Raw genomic sequence first — 25,369 nt, forward strand, 5'->3', positions numbered from 1 at the left:
TCGCAAATGTTAAACTTCTTCATGCATGCACGGAGGAGCACACGTATACCTAAGGGCTCGTTTTTCCGTGTTTTGACACAATATTAATGAGATCTAACAGACAATAATGCCAAGGAAGGTATAGGGGAAGTTATTAGAACCAATGTAATGTAAATAAAAAGAAAGAAAAGTGGGTAAAAAATAACTTGCCGTGAGCAGGAATCGAACGTACGACCTTCGAACAACGCGTTCGATGCTCTAACCAAAGAGCTATCACAGCGGCCATCCCCCCAGCGACTTGAATGGGTTTAGGGTTTATATGTTGGTCTAAATTTCCGGAGCCCTCCACTACGGCGTCTCTCATAATCATATAGTGGTTTTGGGACGTTAAACCCCACATATCAATCAATCAGGGTTTATATGTGAATTTAAACGTAGGAGTGTCAGTCAGCGCCATCTGTAGCCATGGCGGCGAGCGTGGAACACCCTTTTATAGGCCTATGTGGCATCAAGTAGCACGTGAACTTTCTGGTGTATGTATATATATATATATATATATATATATATATATATATATATATATATATATATATATATAGAATAAGGGAAAGAAGTGTATACCTAAGGGCTCGTTTTTCCGTGTTTTAACACAATATTAATGAGATCTAACAGACAGTAATGCCAAGGAATGTACAGGGGAAGTTATTAGAACCAATGGAATGTGAATAAGAAAGAAAAGTGGATGAAAAAATAGCCAGCCGTGAGCTGGCTATATATATATATATATATATATATATATATATATATATATATATATATATATATATATATATATATATATATATATATATATATACTAACGTATCGTCGTCTTTTGCATGTCCTCTTATCATCCCTGAAGGGATTGACACTATTTATAAACTAACTAGTTAATTTATTAACATAGCACGCGAGATCGCGAATCAGAGCGACTTCGAACATCAATTGGTGTAAGCCTGTGCTGTGAAACAACACGTCCCATTGGCGAATTGTGAGGAACGGAAGAGAATGTTCTGCAAGTTTACTCGGCGTGAAATAAGAACGACTGAATTGTACATCGGTACGTGGAGAAAATAAAAGTAAATATGGCAACTCCATGCAGACGCGTATACGTTACAATCGCAATGGCATTCGCAAGAGGTTGGTCGTCGAGTGCGTCAAGTTCGTCTGATGAATCGTTCAGCAGTTTCGCTCAGCACTTCGCATTGTCATGTACGTTTTCTCGACGATTTTCACGTCACACGTGACATTTTTTTGCGTATTGATTGTTTCTGTCAACCATAGAAGAACACGATGCGTTTTCACCTGACGCTGTCAGTATTGAATTAAAGTTATATTAGTCACAGTGTTGCACTAAATTATCTTAGTTGTTAGTATTATATTACAAGTGAAATAACGCGTTTCACCTGCGCCTCATGCGCGTGAACACTTTTCACCTTCTCCGTATTGTTCCTTCTCACTGCTGCTATGTCCGCGTGCGACGTACGAGGTATGCAATTAGCGTCTTTCATAATCATATGGTGGTTTTGGGACGTTAAACACCACATATCAATCGACGTATGCAATTATAAAGTAAACAAACTTAATAGACACAATCATGCGCAGGCACATATACCCTAAAGCGTACAACTTATTTCGCTAACTTTACGGGGATCTGCTGTGATACGTTCTTTCGAGCCGACATGGTCTCCTCCAGTAAGTGACAGAAAGAACAACCGGTAAACGCTCAAAGACAAACTACACAAACGACGAAGGACTATACCCTTAGAAGTAAACACAGCTGGCGCAAACGTAAACACGCGAAAATCGATTTCCGACGCATCGAGACTTCAACGAATAAACTTCGCGACCATTATAACCGAAAAGAAATAAATAACCGAACGCTGATGTCAAGACAACAATCGCGCGTACGGCAGCCAAAACAGAACATGAAGTTAACAAAAAAAAAAAAAAGAAACGGTACCTGCGGAGAGAATATTACAAAGAGCTTTCGAACAAAAGGCGACGACGAAAAGAAACGAAACGACAAACGCTCTCCGAATAGCCCGCACTACCCTCATTTATTTTTCCGGCTTTTTTTTTTTTTCACTGTCAGTTCTTTCTCCCTCTGTCTCTCTCTGTTCCTGGCTTCGTCTTATCGCAATTTTCCCCATCATTTCCCGACACGAGGCGAGCAGCCACCTTCTCTTTCTAGAGATATGCTGAACCTACATTACGCAATTCAAAAAAAAAAAAAAAGAAAGAAACGCTGGCAGAGAGGAAGGTGTAACGAGGTCGGGGCGCGCGATGAAAAAAAAAATAAAACAAAAAAAGAATGCAAATAAAACAAGCGAGCGCTATCGTGTTACGAAAGCGCAGAGCCTTTCCTTGTAAAGACAGACGAGGCGGAGGTGGAGTATGAGATGATGACGACACCCTTTACGAGCGATTTATCCGCCACCGCACCAGTCGGCGGCGGGACTGGGAGGTCGTTCACTCGGCCCGAACAGACGAGCTACGGAGAGAGGGAAAATAGTAAATGAGCGAAGTCGAGCGATTCAAAACTGATTCGCCATAAAAACGATAGTGTCCTCCGTTGGCTTAATGGGCACATTCGGGAAAAGAACTGCGCTGTTTTCGCGTTATAACAAGAAGCTCCACGGCGTGCACGAGTATAGAGGACGTCTTGGAGGAAAGAGCACACGCTGTTAAAGCGCCAAATCAGGCAAATGTTTTTTGCCGTTCCACGCAAGGTCGTGGGCTCGATTGTTTGTCACGGAGCCTTTATACATGCGAACGAGTAATAAACGAAACCTGAGCTATCGGGACAATTCTAGGGCTATGCGGGTACTTGAAAAAATTTTCTGCAACACAAACAAAATAAATAAATAAATAAAGTGCCGTCGCTATTGTAGTAATGCAGGATTTTAAACGCACAACTTAAGAAATGCTCACTGCACTCCTACACCGTCCACGACCAGCATATACAATCCACAACAACTCGAGAAACCAATCATATCCTCTCACAATGCCCTGCCTCAAAAAAAAATAAAAAAAATAGGGGCAGCGAGAGAAACAAACGCGGCCGCCGAGACAATCCAGGCTGACAGAGCGACAACTGCAACAATTCATCGGAAACAAACGAGGTAACGGGAAGTGGGAGGAAAAGCAACGGGACCTATAACAACACGCGTGCACGCGTGGCCGAGCTCTCAGGCGTCGCATACTACACAAAAGCTGAACAGGTTTTTCTTTCTCGCTCTGCGAAGAGGCGACGCCTACAAAGTCAAGTGCAAAAACGCGCCTCCCGGACCAAGGGTCGTCATATACAAGCGACGATCGCGCCCTTCCCTGGAGAGAAAGAGAGAGAGAGAAGCGAGCGCTACGTAGTAGCAGCAGCAACAGTAGCGTGTGACCCAGTGAAGCAGAGGAAGAAGAGGGGGGGATCTCGTATAAATAGAGTCATCTCGGCGTGCAGCGAAAGATTTATATATACGCGTGGCACCAACAACAGCTGCTACGCGGCTACAGAGAAACCGTGAAAAGGGAGGGGAGGGGGGAGGGGAGAATGCTGTGCCGCTGGCAGGGCGCATTTTAACGAGCCGGGATGAAGACGAAGGCGACAGCCCACAGCGCAGACCGCGGTTCCGGTGGGCCCGTGAAGGCTGAGAAGAAACAAGTCTCGCGAGAGGGGAAGAGAGGAATATTTCTGCGCGCAGGCGTGCCTGCGCGAGAACGCTGAGAGGTTAGCACGCAACACCGAAACGGAGATGCGGAATAAAGAGCAACGGGAGATAAAGGTCCTCCTGCACCACGTGGCCAACGAGGTCAAATGAAAACACCAGTGTCGCGTGTGAGCACGATGCGGAAAAGCGGACTTCGTAAGCTTTAAGCTCGGGTTTCCGCCTTGCTTTACCGCGTAATATAGCCGAAAATTTCGGTCTCCCACCAACATCCACCGCCATTCAATTGAAAGCTGAATGAAATAACATACAACCCGATACCTCGACAATCAATTCCTCGCAACAGTTTAGCGGATACCGAGCTTCTCTGACGAATGACGAAAACTAGCATAGCGAATGTGGTCTACTACCCTGAATTTTCTATTATTAATGCCGTAGTGGGCATCAAGCAAGTGTGCTTGCAACAGTCACCCAATGAGTGTTCTGAAAAGGCTCTGAAAGGCCGCTCTTCCAGGCCTGCGCCTTTCACGCAGGCCTGGCATTTCTTTTTTGTTTTGTTTTTCTCTTTCACTCGATCTATCGTTCCTGCGGGCCATCCTGCTAAAGATTTCTGGACTTAATGTGGTTTTTCATAGTGTGCGAAAATTGGGCACCTCGCTTAGGTTTTCCTAACCTCCATTATTAGCCAACCGTTGGCAAGACTACGATGCGATGTGGTGACGTCATTCTGTGAGATCATCCCATTAAAATGATTTCTTGCCCTCACTCCGCAGTGCCGACAACAATAAACAATCTGCGACACCATAAATAAACGACAACGACCACACAACTTCACTGTCGGCCAGTGGCCATTGACGAGCAAAATATAGCTCCGCAGGCGAATTTTCCGGGCATATTCATCTGAGTGCAGCGTCAATCCTCGAAGCAGTGGTCCTGCGCATGCGGCGCGATAACCACTGTATTTACAGCTGGGATAGTACGAGCCACAGCAATTCGTGGCTGCCCACGGCCGCACGAAACAGATGCAAGCCAGCCAACCTCACAAGGTTGCTGGCGTAGCTGACACGCAGTACGTGAAAACGGACGCTGAAGTGACATCAGCAGATCGGTTACTTCGTCGCGGCTTACGGAAAAATAAACGTATATAGACCAGTATCCATTTCATGTCATGATGGAGGTGAAACAGTGTATTTCCTGCTAAAAATTTGTGTTATCCCGGCAGTCTGTGTGTCTGCAATTTTCAGTTATAAAAAGCCAACCATCGGTTGCAAACTCCTTGTCGCAAACAGAACGCCCCCGCTCGAGCGATTCTTTCCTATAGCCCTCACTTTCGAAATACTCCTCCTGACGTGCTTGAACAACAGCTCAAGCAAAAAAATAAATAAAATGCAATAAAAATAAAAATGCTATCGGAGCGTTTTCCTATCTACACTACACTGCATTAACAGTACAATCAATTGGCGAGTTGTACATTAACCCAGAGCACCCGTTATTCTAGCGAACACAAATGACAAAACTGCGTGAAGATAGATAGATTTGTGGGGTTTAACGTCCCAAAACCACCATATGATTATGAGAGACGCCGTAGTGGAGGGCTCCAGAAATTTTGACCACCTGGGAATCTTTAACGTGCACCCAAATCTGAGCACACGGGCCTACAACATTTCCGCCTCCATCGGAAATGCACCCGCCGCAGCCGGGATTCGAACCTGCGACCTGCGGGTCAGCAGCGGAGTACCTTAGCCACTAGACCACCGCGGCGGGGCAAACTGCGTGAACGACCACGCGTAATTGTGTCGTGTGTATATTGAAACTGACCACTTCGAGCTTGTTACATCACTACAATGGAACAATGATGGCCTTCGTTATCCTTTTTTTTTCATTAACGCGTTAAAAACGCCCTTTCCCACTAAAAAGAACCATGTGGCGATACAAGTCAGCGCTGGTGTTCACTTGTGTTTCCATGTTTCCGTGCGTGTTTCATTTAGATGTGGAGTTGTGTATATGTTGTGCACCACTAATGTTAACTCCCCTTCTCATTTGTGTATTACCGTGTGTGTGCTGCAAAGTTAACATTCAGCGCTGCCAGGAGAGTGCAAAGCAGGGAGAGCGCGCAGCATTCCGCACACCTGGGAGGCGAAGAGATGAACGGGAGAGGAGGAGAAACGAAGCGAACGCGGCGCTCTGCCGCCTCCCCAAGTGAGCCCGAGGAGAGGGGGAACAGTTGGCGCATGCGCAGTGGGGGAGCGGGCGGTCGCCGAGGGACGGACAAAGCACCGAGCAAAAGCTGCATTCGTATCTAAATCATGTACCGGGAAAATAAGAATAAGAGTGACATTCCGACTGTTTAGTGTACATTTTAGTGTCGTATTACGATTTTTTTTTAAAGAACTAAACATAGGATTTGCGGCCGTACGCTGACCCACTACGTCGTGTATACTACACATTTACTTTAGAAAACGGGTGACAATGGAAAAAAAAAAGAAATGAATTCTTCTAGAGTGAATAATAACTATATTTTACCAACGACATCACGCAGCTCTTTAAGTATCATTAAAGGATATCATAGTTCAAATCAAGAAGAGGAAATGGACATGGGCCGGACATGCAGCGCGTAGACAGGATAACCACTGGTCATTAAGAGTAACTAACTGGATTTCCAGACAAGCGGGTTAAGGGGGGGGGGGCAGAAAATTAGGAGGTCAGATGAGATTAAGAAGTTTGCGGGTAGAAAATGGAAGCAGCAAACATAGGGCCGAGTTGACTAGCGGAACATGAGAGAGACCTTTGTCCTGCAGTGGACGTAGTCAGGCTGATGATGTATTAAAAAAAGCATTATTTCTAACAACAAGACAAACGACAAAATAATCAGTAAACGACAGTACTATTTTTTGGCGCGATAGCAGGCAGACGTTTCGGCTATGTAGCTTCCACAGACAAGAAAAGTCATGAGTATTGCTTGGAAAAATGTTAGTAGGGTGTCGTCCCAAGCATGGATCCTAATATCACCGAGGCAACCCACCACCCTTATTTGTTTTCGCTGACCTTATTCAGGCCTGGAAGGCAGCATTCTACGTAGTCGTAGCACGCCCTCTATCCTGATAGATGACAACAGGAATTCAAACTTGGTTTAATTTAGTAAAGAAGTTGCAATAATCGGATCAAAGTTTTCCTTGGGTTACATATTTTGGTTACATAGTTCGATTACATGGTCACAGCCAACCAGAAATCACGTGCGACCAACCGCTGCACTCAGCTTAGCTCAACTGGAGATGTTCTTGCCACACCTTGGTAACGTAGCTGCCCAGAGTTGCGAGACGATGATCAGTGTTGAGCCAGATGACGGCGAAAGGCACGGTTTCGTTTTTGGAACCCAGGGCAGCGCATGAGCAGCACAGTCCTGGAGCGATTGTAATTACGTCGTGTGCATTATGAGAACTGCGAAATCGGGTTGCGAAACTGTTTCTTTTTTCCATAGAATATGTGAATTCGCCCTACAAAACGACGACCTGAGAAGACTACACGCAAGGCTAGATTCCCCTGCTACCTAAAACATCCTAACCCTAATCCTCGGCTGACACGAAAAACTCGCAAAAAAAAAGTGTGTTGCTGTTACGTGTAGTCAGATAGACAAACGAGCCTGTAATCTGTTGGTGAAGAAAAAAGAAAATGAAAAAGAAGCATAATTTAAACATAGGGGGCTGGCACCAGGCCCCTTCTGCCGTCGGGCCAGGTCACGCAAACCGGCTCTTAAAAGTGGTTGCGCCAACCTGTACGGGAGCTAACAGGCCGCCGGTTAGCCGCTATCGATCTATTCCCAGAACGAGGCAAACACGCCTATAGTCTAGGAGGAGGGTCTCGCTCAACGTGCTTCGTTAGCACGCGGTCGCACGCACAAGCACGCGCGTACGTACGTACACGCGGCCACCCTTCACGCAAGACGACGTTGCGCACGTTCCTGCCATATATACGAGACACACGCGGTGAGATAAGGCGCGAAGCACAATACACTGCGACGCCTTACCTCTATTACGAAAAGAGGCTAAATCAAATTAAAAAAAATCGCAGGCGTAACACGCAAATTGAGGTGGCAGATATAGACTCGCCCCTAAGATCCCACGGTGTGCGGGGCGCTTCCAAAAGTCGCGTTATCAAAACCGGGTCGCCCGACGGTTAGTAGTATACCGCATAAATTACGCACGAACCCCCCCGACCTAACACCCAACTTCTCTATAAACGAGAACTGCTTCGGGCTGCGACCGAAGCTAAACGGGGAGAGGGATTCCACAGTGGCACGCGATATCTATAGTTCTCAAACTTCCCGCGTTCAGTCTCAACGTTTTTTTTTTTTCTTTCTCTTTCAGCCCCACCCTTCCCACGGTCGGTCAACAGGCTGCACTCCCGGCCACGACCCCTTCCGAACGGGAAACACACGAACTGAACTGTTAAGTGCAGCCGCCAGACGCCGTTACAACCGCCGTTTCTTTGTTCGGTTGTAAAAGCGGTAGCCACAACAGCTTGCGCGCCCGCCACGCGACACGACGAACGCCCGAAGACGCTGGGACGGGTTGTGCGAGGGCTTTGTGCTCGTGTTCGACAGCGAATGAAAAGGAAATGGCGCCTGAAAAAAAAAAACACAAACATCAGGCAGAGCGAAAGAAACATGAGCACGAAGCAAGTGGCTGGAGGCGGAGGCCGTGCCGGGGGCTCGTCACGAAGTTTAAACAACGTTTCAACAGCGCGGGCGTGCCGGGGATAGCAACGGCCGCGAGGAGTGAACGATCCCGTAGCCCGGTGCGAGGACAGGTGCCCTTCCGTCAAGTGTCAAGGGACACAGCCAGACTACAGCCGCCAGCCCTTCGAAACAGTTGTAACCGGACAGACGCTATGTTTAATTATACTACCACGTCACGTAACCTCAAACGAAAACCGCGACTTGTTGGAACCGAGAAAACAAAAAGCGCATAGCGAAACTTCATTTAGTTTCCTTTTTTTCTTTTTTATTTCATAGCTGTAAACATTCACGAAAGGACACTCGTAAGAGGGCACTGTACTACGAGTCACAATTAACGTCATGTCATGGTTGTAGCGATATGGAAAGCACTTGCCTATAGGCGCACAGAGATACTCATTTACGACCTCAACACATTCGATTCTATCTACATTATTGCACGTGAACGATCCTAAATTCATAATACGTATGTCTCCACAGCATATGCTCCTAGCATGTCCGAAAACTTGTTTGTGCTAAAAGAGTCGTACAGGATTACGATAGCCGTAAACGCGTTAGGCAGGATGGCTGGGATCGTGCACCTGACGGGACCCGAGATGGAGCTGTAGCACATTCTACTTCTTAGCTGTTCAGAATTCCTGCAAACTAACCCAAGCTTCCGCGTTTCTGAGCAAATGTATTAAGCTCCACATAGCTCACACACTTTTGATTGACATGTGGGGTTTGACGCCCCGAAATCAACATATGATTGAGAGACGCCGTAGTGGAGGACTCCGGATATTTCGACCACCTGGAGTTCTTTAACGTGCACCCGGATATGAGCACACGGGCCTACGACATTTCCACCTCCATCGGAAATGCAGCCGCCGCAGCCGGGATTCGATCCTGGGACCTGCGGGTCAGCAGCCGAGTACCTTAGCCACTAGACTACCGAGGTAGGACCTCACATACTTTGGCGAGATCGGGAATTGCCTGCGTGATAGTTTCGCCCTGGGATTGTGCTTGTGGCCTTGGTAACATAAGCAGACTTTTCTTTCCCTGTGTTGAGCTCATCTCTTTTCCTTCATTTCAAGATGCCTCAGAAACTGCTTCCGAATTCGAAGCTTACTAATCGCACTAAATGATTAGTTGTCCTCTTCACGAAGTGAAGCCGGATCCCACCGTGAAATGCAAACCGTCGCACGTCCCCTCCGAACAGCCGCTCACCTCCCAGCTGCGGCGCGGGCGGCGTGATTGACGAGACCGCGCGACGCCTTTTCGAATCCCCGGTGGAGAAAGGGAAAGTGGGGTGGAGCGGGGAAGTAAAAATGGACCCCCCCCCCCCCGCTTCTGGCGATTTGTCTATAAATATACCCCATGGAAAAGTAACCTTGTCCCCCCGAAGCGTCGTAGGTGCAATCCATAATGTTGAGCTCGGGGGAAAAAACAAAAACAAAAAAAACGAAACGCCTGGCTAGGGGCTCGCTCCTCTTGTTACATTGTTTTTTTTTTTTACTTCGCGCACGATTCTAGCCGCCGTGCACGCTTCTAAACCTGCAAAACAAAATGAAAGCCGCGCGCGTCTTTGATGTGCAAGGAACAGTAAGTGCGTTTACTTTCGCGTGGCTAACCTTTACTCTCTCTCTCTCGCGCGCAACAATACAACAACGCATACAAAGTCTTCTACTTAAGCGAAAGAATGCGGTTTAGTCATTGCGAAGCATGATAATTGGTATGCGCATATATAATGTCCGCTTTTACATCATTTACTATATCGTGGAGCCTCCGTAATAATAGCGGTAGCAGTAGTGGATGTCTGGGCATAGAAGAAGAAACAAACATTCGTTTATTTTTGCTTACTATTGTTTACAACCTTCCTTTTCATGAAACATCGCGCAAGGCAAGAAACCTGGGTTTTCCTTTGTTTTTCTTTCTTTCTTTGAGCCAGAAGTCGAACGACACTGATTCTTTGTCTACTGACGCACTCGAATCAAGCACGAGAAAGTAAAAAAAGAAGCTCCAGGCAGCGAAAGCATTGAAAATCAGCGGGTAATGTAACACGGCGTCATCAAAAGACGTAAAGCCTACAAAATAAAAAAAAAAAATCGACCTGCCCACTTGTTCAGCCAGGCGTCAGAAGTAAGGAGGGAGCGCCCGGGATCGCGAAGTCACCAACCACCACCGCGAAATGTCGTTTCCTCGTCGGCCAAGTCATGAGGGCGGCCGAATCCGACTGAGATGAGAGCAGCGGAGAAAAAGACGGCAAACAGACGGGAAAAAAAGTGTCGCAGCAGCAGCGGCACAACCGCCGGATAGTGGCAGGAGGTGAAGAGGTCGAACGGCATAGAGGGAAGCCGCGGAGGAAACGACGCACGAAAACCGACCGAAATCACGAAAGTAAGGGACGGCAACCACACTCGCGAGCGACACAAGCGGCGGAAAAGGCAGAGCGAAGAACGGGGGTCGGATGGGTCGGTAAACACAGCAAGAACGCCCCCGGAAGAGCACAAAAGAAGTGCCGGGCGCCCACAGACGTCATCGCGCCCCTATATACTTACGCGGCCAACCCTCCGCAGGGACCATGTGTGACAGCACGCTTGGGCTGAGCTACATACAGCAAGGCGCGCCGAGTAGCACAATGGCTCGCTCCGCTCCAGATCAGGAAACGAAGTGCAGAAGCGAAAGAGTGCGGGAGGACGGTACCGAGCGGTCCTCGTGGAGCTGCGTAGGAAAGGAGGCTTTCGAATAAAGGCAGCACGCGCGCACTCGTGACGACGCCCGAGCCGAAGCTTTATCTCGATTTATCTCGTCGTCCTTCTCCGAAACGGTGCAGCAGAAGCAGCATTATCGAATTACGACGACGCAGTCGCGCGCCTCCTTCAACTGGCCGTCTGAATCTCGCTCGACGTAGGCGAGAAGTAAAGCGGGAAACTGCTCGGCAAATTTATACGGCAGAACTTCGTTGATACGATTCAACATATTACGTCTATTCGGGAACACTTCGCACGTATTACGGCAACGTGTTATATATGGACCAAATGCATTCTACACCACTATATATATATATATATATATTGTTGCGACCGGGGTTTCCAGACACCGGAGGTCCGGGATGAAGTTGTCGAGGCAGGAGGAAGAGAGACTTGAAGAGGGTTTATTTACAATATGTACATTGCGAACTCCCTACACGGTGAGCTCTCAAACGTGGCAGGCCTCTACATGTCTCCTAACATAGCGCTACATGGTGCTTGGTTCTACATGGTTCTGCTCGGTTCTGCTCTCGAAAAAAAAAACACACGAATGAGCCGTGGGGGCTCATTATAAAGGGTCTGTCCTCCCCAGATCCCTAGATCGGGGACCGCGTACAGAGGGCACCGTCCAACCACGGATCACACATTACCCGCGAGGGTGACGAGCACGCACGGTCCACGTGAACGTTCAAAATTGAAGCGTGGTCACTGCAAGGCCATGTGGCACGAACGTGGCTCCTCCTCGTCAAGGGGTGTCGCTGGGCGAGGGGTCTGAAGTTGATGACTGCATCCATCGAAAGGGCCGCCGTAAACAAGCTTCAAATGGTCGCCGAACGACTCGTTCAATTAGCGGGACGATTTCCGGCCGCCGCCGCCGCCGTCATCTTCCAAAGAAGAAGCGGCACTTGTGGTCTCCCGAACTGCTCACGGTGTCGTGGCGGCAAGACGCCGCACCCTCCGGCCAGGGGGGAACAATACATGGTGGACACAGGCCGCCAGCCCGTTTGGCGACTAAAAAAGGAACATCAAAAGGAACGCCGATCCATTGTCAGACCTGGCGCCGGTCCTAACAGTAGGCAGCCGGTCGTTCGGTTACTTGTTTGAAGATTAAAGGAGCGCCGCTCCCTCTTCCGCTCTGGCGCCGGTCACAACAGCTCGTCCGCCGGCGGGAGAAGCGACCTGAGGGTGACCAGCTGCACAGGTTGCCCGAAGTGTCGCTGTGTAGTGCTGTCTTCCAGGCCACTGCTGATGACGCTCAGCCAAGGACTCTTTCCCTCTCGCTCCTTGTGGCTCCCCTCTGGGAAAAGCATTCATACACACCACCACAGGCACGGGAGAGCACCCTGCCCGCACTGAGACACGTCGAGTCCGACAAATTATCCAAAAGCAACCTTACTTAAGCGGTATTACCAAACACAAAGCAGCAATCGGGACGTTTCTCTGAGGTTTCACCAAAACTCCTAATCCCGATCCGATAATAATCTTCCCATCAAACTGCTTTCAAGAAAACTAACTGTCAAGTGATGCGCTCACCGTGGCATACCCGAGTGCTTGCGTGAGCAATCCGCCGTAACCCACCAGGTATCATACTCATAAAATAAAGCATTTTACTTCACGCTATCTTTTAGTTCCCGAAATTTAGTGCCGCCAAAGCCAGTCGTCAATTCCTTTTGAGAAGACGAAAGCATAACTGCCGTGCTGCACCTGCATTAGGAACATCTTTATTATATATCCGCAAACGCACATCACAGTGCTCCTGCCTGGATGAGATACCACCTAACCGTTCCCTTGCTGTTGCCACTTTCACAAAGCATACATATAAACTCACGAGCTAGCTTTTCTTACACACCGGACACATGCGAACAAAACATTAAATGAACAACAAAAAAAGTTTCGCATGAATCCTGAAAAATCTCGCAAGCAATAACTTTGCGTCTCTACGCTCAGTCATAATTAGTTCATAACGTTGCTCCTGCTCATTTACACGTATCTACCATGACGCAGGCTCCTATGCGTGTCGTTTATGCAATCGCACAACGCTTACCTTAGCTAAACGTACAACGCCCAAGAAATGAACAAAACCAAAATTGTGTTACCTAAACACTATTTGGTAGACGAGATTCTAAAAAAAACACATTAAAATCCAAAACAACTTAAACAGTCAAAAGCAAATTTCAAAACAAAATAAATCCACTAATGACCATCGTCAAAAGCTCACGGATGTCTACTCCTTTTTGGGACTAACGCGCGGTGTCGCGTCCTGTGGGTCTTTCTAGGCGAACGGGAAATGGAACAATGGCAAAACCCATTCGCTTCGCCTCCGACCCCCGCAAAGCTCTGCGCTGACAACCTGCGTTCTTACTCTCGCTGAGTACCTCGCACTCCCGCAGTCCATCAAACATGCCGTCGATAGAGCGACGAAAGGGTCTGCCTTTCTACCCAACGTGCTTTTTTTTTTTCGTTTTGTCCGGCGGCTCGGACGCATACAAACCAACTCCGGTGCCGATGACAAACGCCTAATTCTGTACGCTCTAATGCGTGTCACTATCCTTCCAATAGATCTATACAACGTATATAGGCTACCAAAATGATAGAGCGCTAACGAAAACAAGGTACAAACGAGTTATTTACAAAATCACAAAAACAAACAAAATGTTCCTTTCAACAGTCCCGAGTCGACGTTTTCCGAGAGGCTAACAGCTGTTCGCAACAACTCTGAGTCGAACTCGCGGTGGTCGCGCCCGGAACGATTTTCTCGAGAAACGGGGTCTACAACACGCGTCAATCGCCCTGCTACCGAACCCCGCGACGTTCCTCGAAGCCGACTTGCTGTCGCTTCCTGCCCCTCGAAAACCACCGACTCTTTTGCCCCTGTTGCGCCTTTGGGTAGCGTGGTGCGGACTCGGGCCATCCGAGTCCCCGGAGAGGACGAGTAGAGAAGCCGGAGAAGGAGAAAAAAATGTTTATATACAGTATTTACATGGTAGCGTGGTACAACATGAAAAGAGAATCACACACGAGCGCCTCTGCGCTAGCGTTTTTATACATCGTCCGCCTTCCCAAGATCCTTTGCAAAGAAAATTTATGCGCAGGATACTCCAATGAGATCGTCGTCTTCCTCTCCGTCCCCGAAGAGGGAAAGCCAAACACCGCCTCCCTCTGAACCTAGGAAAGGGGCAAGACATGCCCAGTTCGCTGTTTGGTGAGGGAGACCCCACGCGCCAGCGTGGCACCACAGTGAGATGACGTGGAATCCCATGCGCAAAGTCGCTCCCTGATGCAGCCAGGTTGACTCAAGCAAGGCAGAATACCCCGTACAGCTGCTGGGTCGACGCTGCTTCGGAGTGTTGCTCTCGGCGGCTGACAAAAGCTTGGCCAACGACTTTTGTGTCAAGAGGAGCCGGCGACGTGGTTTTTCCAGATCGTCCGCGTCCGTCGCCGTCCCGGTGCAGGGTTGACTCATCAACAGCTGCCAGGTGCCAGCAGGCCGCGAAGACCACGTGGAACTTGGGCGAGGCACAACAGCACCCCCGCCGCCAGATGATACATCGGGAGGTCGAGTTGTTCCATGCAGCTCGGCCGGGTCGATGTCGGCGACGTTCCGGCAAGGCTCTTGCTTTCTCGAAGGGCCTGGTCAAACTGGAATGCTCCAAGAGCTGGCCTCTGCGCCCCGCTTCGGTGAAAAGTGGGTGACAAGCTCCAAGAAACGACCTTTGTCAGCCACACACAATGCGACAAGCACCGCGTGCACGCCACTCTCATCGCCAGGCCTCCGATTTTACAAAGCAAACATCTTATCTTAATAACTTAAGCTCAAGGAAACAATGTGCATACCAATCGGGACAAGTGTCCAGTAACTCTTTCATACGTAACTCCATTTGGAATCGAGATAACATTATAATCAAGCTAAACAAGCAAACTGTAGAGCTCGGGACAACGAGGGAGTCAGTAAAAAATTTCTCTATGCCCTCACTGTAACACATTGAAAGAAAAAAAAAGAGTACACATAAACTAGGTAAAGGTAAACAAAAAAATCAAACAAACCTTCCGCGTCTTTTGACGAGTCACAACGCTCGACTTAGGGCGTCTGCATTTGTATGAAGGCCACCTCTCTTGTAGCGCACCTCGAAATTGTGCTGCTGCAGTGCTATGCTCCATCTGAGCAAACGACCATTCTTAGGTGACATTTGGTGTAACCAGGTTAGTGGAGAGTGATCAGTTTCTATAATAAACTTAGAGCCAGCAACATAGCAGCCTAGTTTTTGTACGGCCCAAACAATGCAAGCACATTCTTTTTCCGAAGTGCTATAAGCCTCTTCCCTGCTGCTCAATTTGCGACTCAAATACAAAACCGGCCGCTCCTCTCCACTCTGGTCCGTCTGACATAGCACTGCTCCTAAACCGCGTTCGCTTGCATCACACTGAATAGTGAAAGGTTTTGCAAAATCCGGTGCCCTCAAGACGGGTTTCTCACTCAATGCGTGCTTCAGCTTCTGAAAAGCGTCTTCCTTTTTAGAGTCCCATTGAATGTTCACAGGTTCGGTATTGCGTAAACTATCTGTCAAAGGGCTGGCAATCTCGGAGTAATTCGGGACGTAATGCTGATAGTAACCTGTGAGGCCGAGGAATGCTCTCATCTCGGTCTTAGTGCTGGGACGACGATAACCGACCACCGCGGCTACCTTGAGTTCGGACGGTCGACGACGCCCATTTCCTACAATGTGCCCTAAATAGCTTACTTCAGCACAGCCCAAATGACATTTCTCTCTCTTTACCGTAAGACCTGCATTTTTGATCCGTTCCAAAACCATCCGAAGGTGTTCAACATGGTCTTCCCATTTGTCCGAAAATATCGCCACATCGTCTAGGTAAGGCAGCGCAAATTTCTCGAGCCCGTGGAGAACCTTATCCATCAGGCGGCTGAAACAATACGGCGCGTTCTTGAGCCCAAAGCTCATCATCAAAGGACGAAAAGTGCCCAGGGGTGAGATAAAAGCAGCGTATCGACTCGCGCGCTCTGTCAAAGGGACCTGCCAATACCCCCTAACAAGGTCTAGCGTAGAAATGTATTTCGCCTTAGACACTGTCTCTACCCTCTCTTCAATGTTAGGAATAGGGTAAGTCTGGTCGATTGTTACCGAGTTCAGGCGGCGATAGTCCACGCATGGCCTTGGATCACGGCCCGGAATCTCAACCAAAATCAAAGGCGAGGTGAAATCACTGTCTGCTTCGATGATAACACCTAGGTCGATCATGCGGCGAATTTCGGCCTCTAGTATCTCTCTCTGTCTAGGTGACACCCGATACGGCTTACAGCTGATCGGCTTGTTAACCGTCAGCTCAATGTCGTGCTTAATCACATCCGTTTTGCCTGGCTTCTCGGAGAAAACGGTAGCGAATTCCTGTACAAAAAGCTCTAAATCTTCCTCTTGAGCCTTACTTAGGGTGTTCCCTGTGTCTACCCTATCTGACAATGTGCTGCTGACCGTGCCATCGGAAAGACAAAGGATTTCCGCGCCCTCGTCCTCAGGAACATTGAGTGCAAGGTTTACTACTGCTTTTCGTCGCATGTAGGGTTTCATTAGGTTACTGTGATACACTTTGGGGCATTTCCGGCCCCACTTTACCTCGTAGTTGGTGTCTGAAAGCACTGACATCACTGTCGCTGGTCCCTCCCATTGTACGTCCAGCTTGTTTTTTCTTGAAGGGCACAACAGCATCACCTCATCGCCCACTCTAAAGACTCGCTTTCGAGCTGACTTATCGTAACGGGCCTTGGAAAGCGCCTGTGCTGCGCGCATGTTGCTCTCCACCACTTCGCGTGTAGTCCCCAGTCGCCCCAATAAATCCAGTACATAGGAAACCACATTAGGGTCCTCCCCATATCCAGTCCATGACTCTCGTATCAAGTGCAGCGGACCTCTCAAGTTCCTGCCGTAGACAAGTTCAGCCGGACTAAAACCCGTACTCTCGTGTGGGGCCGACCTCAGAGAAAACATCGCAGCTGGTATACACCCCTCCCAGTCACTTTTATGCTCAAAGCACAAAGCTCGCAAAACGCGTTTCATGACCGAGTGCATGCGTTCCACAGGGTTCGACTGTGGATGGTGAATAGAGCTATGCGCGATTTTTATCCCGCAGCGTTCTAGGAATGTAGTCGTAAGGCAGCTTGTGAACACACTTCCGTTGTCACACTGTATCTCCGAGGGAAAACCCACCCGAGAAAAAATAGACAACAATGCGTCCACCACGCATACTGAACTCAACTCTTTCAGTGCGATTGCCTCCGGGAACTTGGTGGCAACGCACAGCGCGGTCAGGACGTACCGATATCCTGATTTAGATGGAGGCAGAGGCCCCACGATGTCAATCACGAGCCGACGGAAGGGTTCTGTGATTATTGGCACTAGTTTCATTGGTGCCTTCCATTTGTCTGTTGATTTTCCTATCCGCTGACAAGTGTCGCATTCACGGACAAACATCTCTACATCCTTCCAGCACCCGGGCCAGTAGAACTCCTGAGCCAGCTTAGCTTTCGTTTTCTTTATACCTAAGTGGCCCGCCCAGGCGTTGCTGTGGGCCAGGTCGAGAATGTTCCGCCGGTATTTTAGTGGAACTACCACTTGGTTGTAGACCCGCCCTTTAGCGTTCTCATACCTGCGATGCAACACCTCGTTTTGGGTGTAGAACGAAACGTTCTTTCTAGAGTTACCTTCCTTATGTATGGCATCTAGCAGCATAGAGAGTGCGAGATCCGCCTTTTGATCGACCACTAGCGTTGCACGGTCGGTTCTGGCTAGCTGACACCAACTGGTGGACGCGGGTGTTAACACCGAGCCTGTCACCAAGTCCTCGTTTTCGGGCGTTAGAGATATTTCCTCGCTGTTGCCGACCCTAGCCCCAGTTTCCGTCTCGACAACTCGCATGGCAGACTCATTTTCCGTCGCAACTACCTCAGGTTTTCCTACACTGCCCTCGGACGTCTGTTCCCCAGAGGGTGAGCTGCTCAGCTGTTGCGTCAGCTCGCGCGCCTTCGAACGGGTAAGGGCCATGCAAGCTATTTCGGTGGCAAATGATTCTCCACGTGTTTTTAACATTTCCTCAGACTTATTTGAAAATAGGTAAGGGAAGTGCTCCGGAAGGTTGGCTGAAATTGCTGCTTCCGTACACAATTGGCCGAAAGGGCCCTCGATTACAACCCTCGCTATCGGTAGGCAGACGCTTTGCTTTTCTGCCACTTGCCGAATCCAGGCACACTCTCCTATATAGTCTTCGGAAGATACGCAACTTGGATGCGCTACATCCATTGTGGCCGCCGAGTCCCTCAATACCCTACACATTCGGCCGTTCACTGAGAGTGTCCTCATGTAAGGCTTCAACAGCTTTAAGCTATCCTCTGACTCCTGAATTGTGGCAAATGCCATGTGCCTCTTACAGCTCCTGGCCATGTGGCCCTTTTCTCCGCAGCTGTAGCAAACAACTGGCTTCCGCGCTTCTAACGCATGCGCTATGTCACCCGGCGCCTTTGAACCTGATGAAGGTGCCGCCTTAGTCCCCTCACTGTCCTTTCCCTGCTGACTGTCTAATAACTTGGAATTCTCGGGTTTCCAGTTATTTCTTGCAAACCTCTTGCGTCCCTGGTTTCCCGACCAGCTTTCTACCTTTTCATTTTTTTCCGAAGTTCGTGGTGTACTGCGGAGACTACGGCGTGAGCAGTAATCTTCGGCGAGTTCTGCTGCCCTGTTCATGTCTACGTCTTTCATCCTATCCTGCACCCAAAGCCTTACCTCCTCGGGAATTCCCCGGTAAAACTGCTCAAGTACCATCAACTCAATGACCTTGTCATGGTTGCCATAGACTTGCGCGCTTTTGAGCCACTCTTCAAAGTTGGCTCTAATTTGGTAGGCATAGTCTGAATGAGATTCGTTGCCCCTCTTAGAGTGCCTGAACCGCAGGCGGAAAGCCTCTGTCGATAGGCGACATTTTCGTAGCAATGCAGCCTTTACCCCGTCATACACCTCGGAGTCCTCTTTATTCATTCTTGCGATAACATCGGACACTTCGCCTGGTAGTACGCATATCAGTTTTTGTGGCCAAGTCTCCCTACTAAACCCTGCATTTTCGCATGCTCGCTCAAAATGCACGAGGTATAATGCAATGTCGTCACCCGCCTTGAAGGTGTGGATTAGATCCTTTATCTTTGATTCTCCACCCCCTGAATTTCGATTTCCCACGGACATACGAAGCTCCAGTTCTTTCAGACGGATTTCATGTTCTTTATCCTCGCGATCCCTCCTTATTTCCTCCTCTCTCTGTTCACGGGCTAAGCGCTCACGCTCCTCTTTCTTTGCCAAAATGGTTTCTCTGGCCTCAATGGCCTCTTCTAAACTCACTTCCTCTTTTCCCAAGTGCTCCAAAATTTGTTGTTTTCTTTTAACCGAGCCGACCGAAATATTCAGCTCCTGACAAATTTCGAGGAGTTCTTGGACCTTAAACTTCTCCATCTGAGATATGCACACCGTTTCTCTTCTAAGGTAATTTTGCCCACGAGCCACCCAATTCTTGGTCTGCGAATCAAAATTTACCAAAATCACCCTACCACGTTACCGACCATCTGCGCTAACGAGTCTGGCGAAAAGAAGAGCAAACACGCGGCACTCACCACTTCGATGCAGCCGACGCAGGCGAATCCCATAAGCTGCCAGCCACTGTTGCGCCTTTGGGTAGCGTGGTGCGGACTCGGGCCATCCGAGTCCCCGGAGAGGACGAGTAGAGAAGCCGGAGAAGGAGAAAAAAATGTTTATATACAGTATTTACATGGTAGCGTGGTACAACATGAAAAGAGAATCACACACGAGCGCCTCTGCGCTAGCGTTTTTATACATCGTCCGCCTTCCCAAGATCCTTTGCAAAGAAAATTTATGCGCAGGATACTCCAATGAGATCGTCGTCTTCCTCTCCGTCCCCGAAGAGGGAAAGCCAAACACCGCCTCCCTCTGAACCTAGGAAAGGGGCAAGACATGCCCAGTTCGCTGTTTGGTGAGGGAGACCCCACGCGCCAGCGTGGCACCACAGTGAGATGACGTGGAATCCCATGCGCAAAGTCGCTCCCTGATGCAGCCAGGTTGACTCAAGCAAGGCAGAATACCCCGTACAGCTGCTGGGTCGACGCTGCTTCGGAGTGTTGCTCTCGGCGGCTGACAAAAGCTTGGCCAACGACTTTTGTGTCAAGAGGAGCCGGCGACGTGGTTTTTCCAGATCGTCCGCGTCCGTCGCCGTCCCGGTGCAGGGTTGACTCATCAACAGCTGCCAGGTGCCAGCAGGCCGCGAAGACCACGTGGAACTTGGGCGAGGCACAACACCCCGCACCCCGTCCAATGCACCGCGAGAACAACGGAAGGGTCTCTTGCCCCTCGACCACTTACGCACACCATGCGCTTCTCTTTTCTTTGTTCTCTGGCCGCTTGGACGCTTGCGATACGGCAACTTTCTTGAAATTTCGCTCCGCCATTTGAATACATTCCTCAAACGCGTCGCGATTTTTGCCTGCCTGTTTTTACGGCGCTTTCTCCGTTTTGCACGTCTCTTGGTGCCGTCTACGGAGCCTTTCGCCCATCTCTGATGCTCACCAGCACCCACATGCTCATCTGATTTTTCGCGCGGACTGTCTGGATAATTGCCTAGCAATCTATCCTTCAAACACTGCCGCGTACGATGCGCTTTTCTTTTCCGGCGGTTCGGACGCACACGATACAGACCCGTCAGAGATGACAACGGCACTTTTCTCGCGATTTTACCACGCCGTTTGAAACCCTTACTCAAACGCGTTGTGCTCATCTCGAGCTTTGCCTTATTGTTGCCCTTCGGACGCTTTCTCCCCTGTGCACGCTTCTTTGTGCGGACCTGGGAGCCTTTCGTCCTACTCTGACGTTCTTCATCACCGATATGCTCCTCCGCCATCTCGCGCGCCCAGTCCTGATGATTGCCTATCAGTTCATCGTAAGACCGCGGCCGCGTAGTTTGCGCACTTCTGTTCCTTACTCTCCGGCCGCTCAGACGCCTGCGTTTTAAGCCAGTCAGAGAAGACAACGGGCCTTTTCTCGCAAATCCGCCACGCCGTTTGAAGGTCCTCGTCAAACGCGCCGCGCTGATCGCGAGCCTTGCCGCGCTTCTGTTTTTCGGACGCTTTCTCCGTTTGGCACATTCCTTGGTGCCAAACCTGGAGCCTTTCGTCCGCCTCTGACGCTCATCAACATGGTCTACAGGGCTGCAAGGTTCGATGGAACACTCTGTTAATCTTAACTTCGTTTCCCCCACCACGGAACCCTCACACCCTGCTGTGACCGCGAGCTCTTTTCCCTCAGAATGGGTTAAAACCTGTTCCATTCCCTTACAGGCACTAGCCTTCTCTTTGGCCTCAAACGGCACCGCCGCTATATCTACAGATATCAGACCCGCAGCACTCTCTTCGGCCCTAAACGGCACCGCTGCTGAAACGCACCGTTCGTGCGGTACATCTGCAAATTTCTGACCTGTAGCCCTCTCTTCGGCCTTAATCGGCACCGCCGCTACGTCGCACCGTTCGTGCACTTCATCTACAGATGTCTGACCTGTAGCCTTCGCTTCGGTCTTAAACGGCACCGCCGCTACATCGCACCGTTCGTGCGCTACATCTACAGATGTCTGACCTGTAGCCTTCGCTTCGGTCTTAAACGGCACCGCCGCTACATCGCACCGTTCGTGCGCTACATCTATGGATTGACCACTCTGCTGCAATGCCACCAATTCACAATTAAGCCTTTCTATCTCTTCATCTAATTCCTGCATCCTTTTTATATGTTCTTCATGCCTGCGCTCAGCTTCCAATTCCTCCTGGCGCCATCTTTCCTTTCTTTGCGCCCTTTGTACTTCCTCCTCCTGGTCCAATAAGTACATATTCCCGAAGTGCTCGATTTCCTCATTGTCACTATTGCTTTCGAGAATCACTTCGCGGAGTTTAGAAGCAGGCATATCATCATTAAAATCTAGCTCCAGATCCCAACACAGGTTCAGCAGGTTCTCTCTCGTCAATCTCGTAAGATCCATGGCGACTACTTTGCTTTGGCTCAGCTGTGACAAAACACAAACCCACCAGCGCTTCAATTCTGGGTCTAGAGAAATTGAAGCCTGGCAAATCTCACAGCGGAGACCACAAGCTTAAGCACCCAAGTAGCACTACGTGGCCAACATCCCTCTCTACTTTTTCTTGTTAATTTTTCACTCCTGCTTTTTACAACATCCTAAAATTTAACCCGCAACGTACCCTTAGAAATTTTGAAACATTACCCCTTGTTCCTATTGAATCATCTAAGCTTTCCTGCTTTAGCGTACTTGCTCAGATAATCATCCAGTGCTGCCTTGTGCTGAGATAACAACCACAGTGGCCAGGCAGTTGTTGGTTATATCTATCTTTTAACGAATTTAGGCTAAAAGACTCGATATATCTCAAGCACAAAGCCAGGCACTCACCCCATTACGTGCGGTGGTGGTACGCTGCTTCGATCCCGCCGAGTTCCAGGGCTTTCGGCTGGCCTCCGGTACATGTCGCTCTCCGTCGCAGACTCGTATCCCACCGCTGCCAACCAGTTGTTGCGACCGGGGTTTCCAGACACCGGAGGTCCGGGATGAAGTTGTCGAGGCAGGAGGAAGAGAGACTTGAAGAGGGTTTATTTACAATATGTACATTGCGAACTCCCTACACGGTGAGCTCTCAAACGTGGCAGGCCTCTACATGTCTCCTAACATAGCGCTACATGGTGCTTGGTTCTACATGGTTCTGCTCGGTTCTGCTCTCGAAAAAAAAAACACACGAATGAGCCGTGGGGGCTCATTATAAAGGGTCTGTCCTCCCCAGATCCCTAGATCGGGGACCGCGTACAGAGGGCACCGTCCAACCACGGATCACACATTACCCGCGAGGGTGACGAGCACGCACGGTCCACGTGAACGTTCAAAATTGAAGCGTGGTCACTGCACGGCCATGTGGCACGAACGTGGCTCCTCCTCGTCAAGGGGTGTCGCTGGGCGAGGGGTCTGAAGTTGATGACTGCATCCATCGAAAGGGCCGCCGTAAACAAGCTTCAAATGGTCGCCGAACGACTCGTTCAATTAGCGGGACGATTTCCGGCCGCCGCCGCCGCCGTCATCTTCCAAAGAAGAAGCGGCACTTGTGGTCTCCCGAACTGCTCACGGTGTCGTGGCGGCAAGACGCCGCACCCTCCGGCCAGGGGGGAACAATACATGGTGGACACAGGCCGCCAGCCCGTTTGGCGACTAAAAAAGGAACATCAAAAGGAACGCCGATCCATTGTCAGACCTGGCGCCGGTCCTAACAGTAGGCAGCCGGTCGTTCGGTTACTTGTTTGAAGATTAAAGGAGCGCCGCTCCCTCTTCCGCTCTGGCGCCGGTCACAACAATATATATATATATATATATATATATATATATATATATATATATATATATATATATATATATATATATATATATATATATATATATATATATATATTATTCTCTGTCACAAAAACCAAGTATGGCTACAAAACCACCTCATCAGAAAAGGTGACCTTCTCTACGATTAAGGCACGGCGCTTTTCGCAATTCAAAAAAATAAATCTGCAGAGATAGCAATAGCTATATTACAAGCTATTTTTTTTTAATAAAAGAACGTATTCCCGGGCAAAGTGGGTACTTTCCGGCGTCTCTCATGTAACACACGGGAAGGTTCCCCATCGGTGGTTCCTATAATTATACGCGTACGTATTTTAGCGTACGGAAGTCGGGTAATGTGACAACTTCCCGCATTCTATTATTGGCGTGTAAATCTGGCTGTCAGTTCAAACTAACTCAACATCCAATTGTGTTATTTCGTACATGCCCGCCATGCCTGCCATGTATTTCGGAGTAATGATGTGTTCACTACAAGCAGTGTATCGTGTAGGCACTGTTACAACGTAGTGCTGTGTGTCGTGGAACACAGGTGTGCTTACGTCTATGTGCCACTTATCACTAGAATGTTATGATTTTTTGTTCATAGTGTAAATAAACTTTTTCTAAACAGAGCCTACATTGCCGCACTTTCATATATTGCCGCTAACTGCACGCTATTGTTCTCTTAAAGTTTTTTTTTTTTCTATTTCGGTTTCGTTTTTTCACCAGCCCCGATCGACACCGGGCAATCCGGGCAAGTCCTAACCTCTCTGCAGACAAACAGATGACAAAGGAAGAAAGAGCACAGCTACAAAGATGACTTGCTTTTTCAGGCATATTATATTATATTATGCACTGCACGCAAAATTACTGTATATGCTACATAACGAAAGCTCCAAGGTTCAAAAACTTCCACCGAAATGAAATCAATACCATTTCCGTCCGTAATAACGGATATACTGGAGCAAACACGTATTAATTACGACACTATTGCTACGGGTTTTTACTTGCATCTATCCTAACTCAGAAACGTCTTACTTATAAAATATCGCTTAATTTTTGTTGCCGCTAAACTTTAGCGCTTCAATGATAGAAGATTAGAACGTTTCATCCGCACTAAATAGCTGTATACTGAGACCAACTCATTTCACTTGCGGCTATTTAAAAATAAACAAAAAGATTCGCTTGAAGATTAAAGCCTTGCCGCTATTTGACGACAAGGGATAAAATAATCACCACATACCACTATCTGTACACAAGCGCCTATGTATCGACTGTCGTTACCCGACGCAACGAAAAAAGACTTCCACTCACAACATTGGTAAACAGAAATACAGCAGCGTGAAGCTAACCGGACTATAAGCACTGTTATGACCGGCATCAGTAGGCGCCATGCTGTCGCTGAGAAGCGTGGCCGGGCAGCGTTCCCACGCCTAGAACCCAGTCTTCTCGGAACCAGCGTCCAGAAATGACGGGGGAGCGGCGCTCTTTTAATCCCCAAAGAGGTAGCCATGCCCGCCAGGTATTGTCCCTGCTAGCCGGCGGATGAGACGTCGTGTCGCCACGAAGCTGTAAGCCGTTCCAGAGGGGACAACAAAGACAGCGTTTCCTTTGAAGAAACGGCGACCGCCGCCACAAAGTGCCCTGCTAATTGAGCGGACAGATTGGCGGACCGTTTGATGTCTGCTGTCCGAAGCTTGGGACCCCTCGACCAGCGACATACACGACGAGCAAGAGCCTCTCTGGCGCCACCTTTA

The 25,369-nt window shown here is 48.9% G+C and overlaps 1 protein-coding gene across 1 annotated transcript in view; it reads right to left on the reverse strand.

The window, feature by feature from the left end:
• The window catches only part of LOC119161393 (uncharacterized), a 299,022-nt gene that overhangs the window by 116,641 nt on the left and 157,012 nt on the right, over positions 1 to 25,369 (reverse strand). The window lies entirely within an intron of this gene.

This window comes from Rhipicephalus microplus, chromosome 3 (assembly GCF_043290135.1).
Source record: "Rhipicephalus microplus isolate Deutch F79 chromosome 3, USDA_Rmic, whole genome shotgun sequence".
Classification (NCBI taxonomy): Eukaryota; Metazoa; Arthropoda; class Arachnida; order Ixodida; family Ixodidae; genus Rhipicephalus; species Rhipicephalus microplus.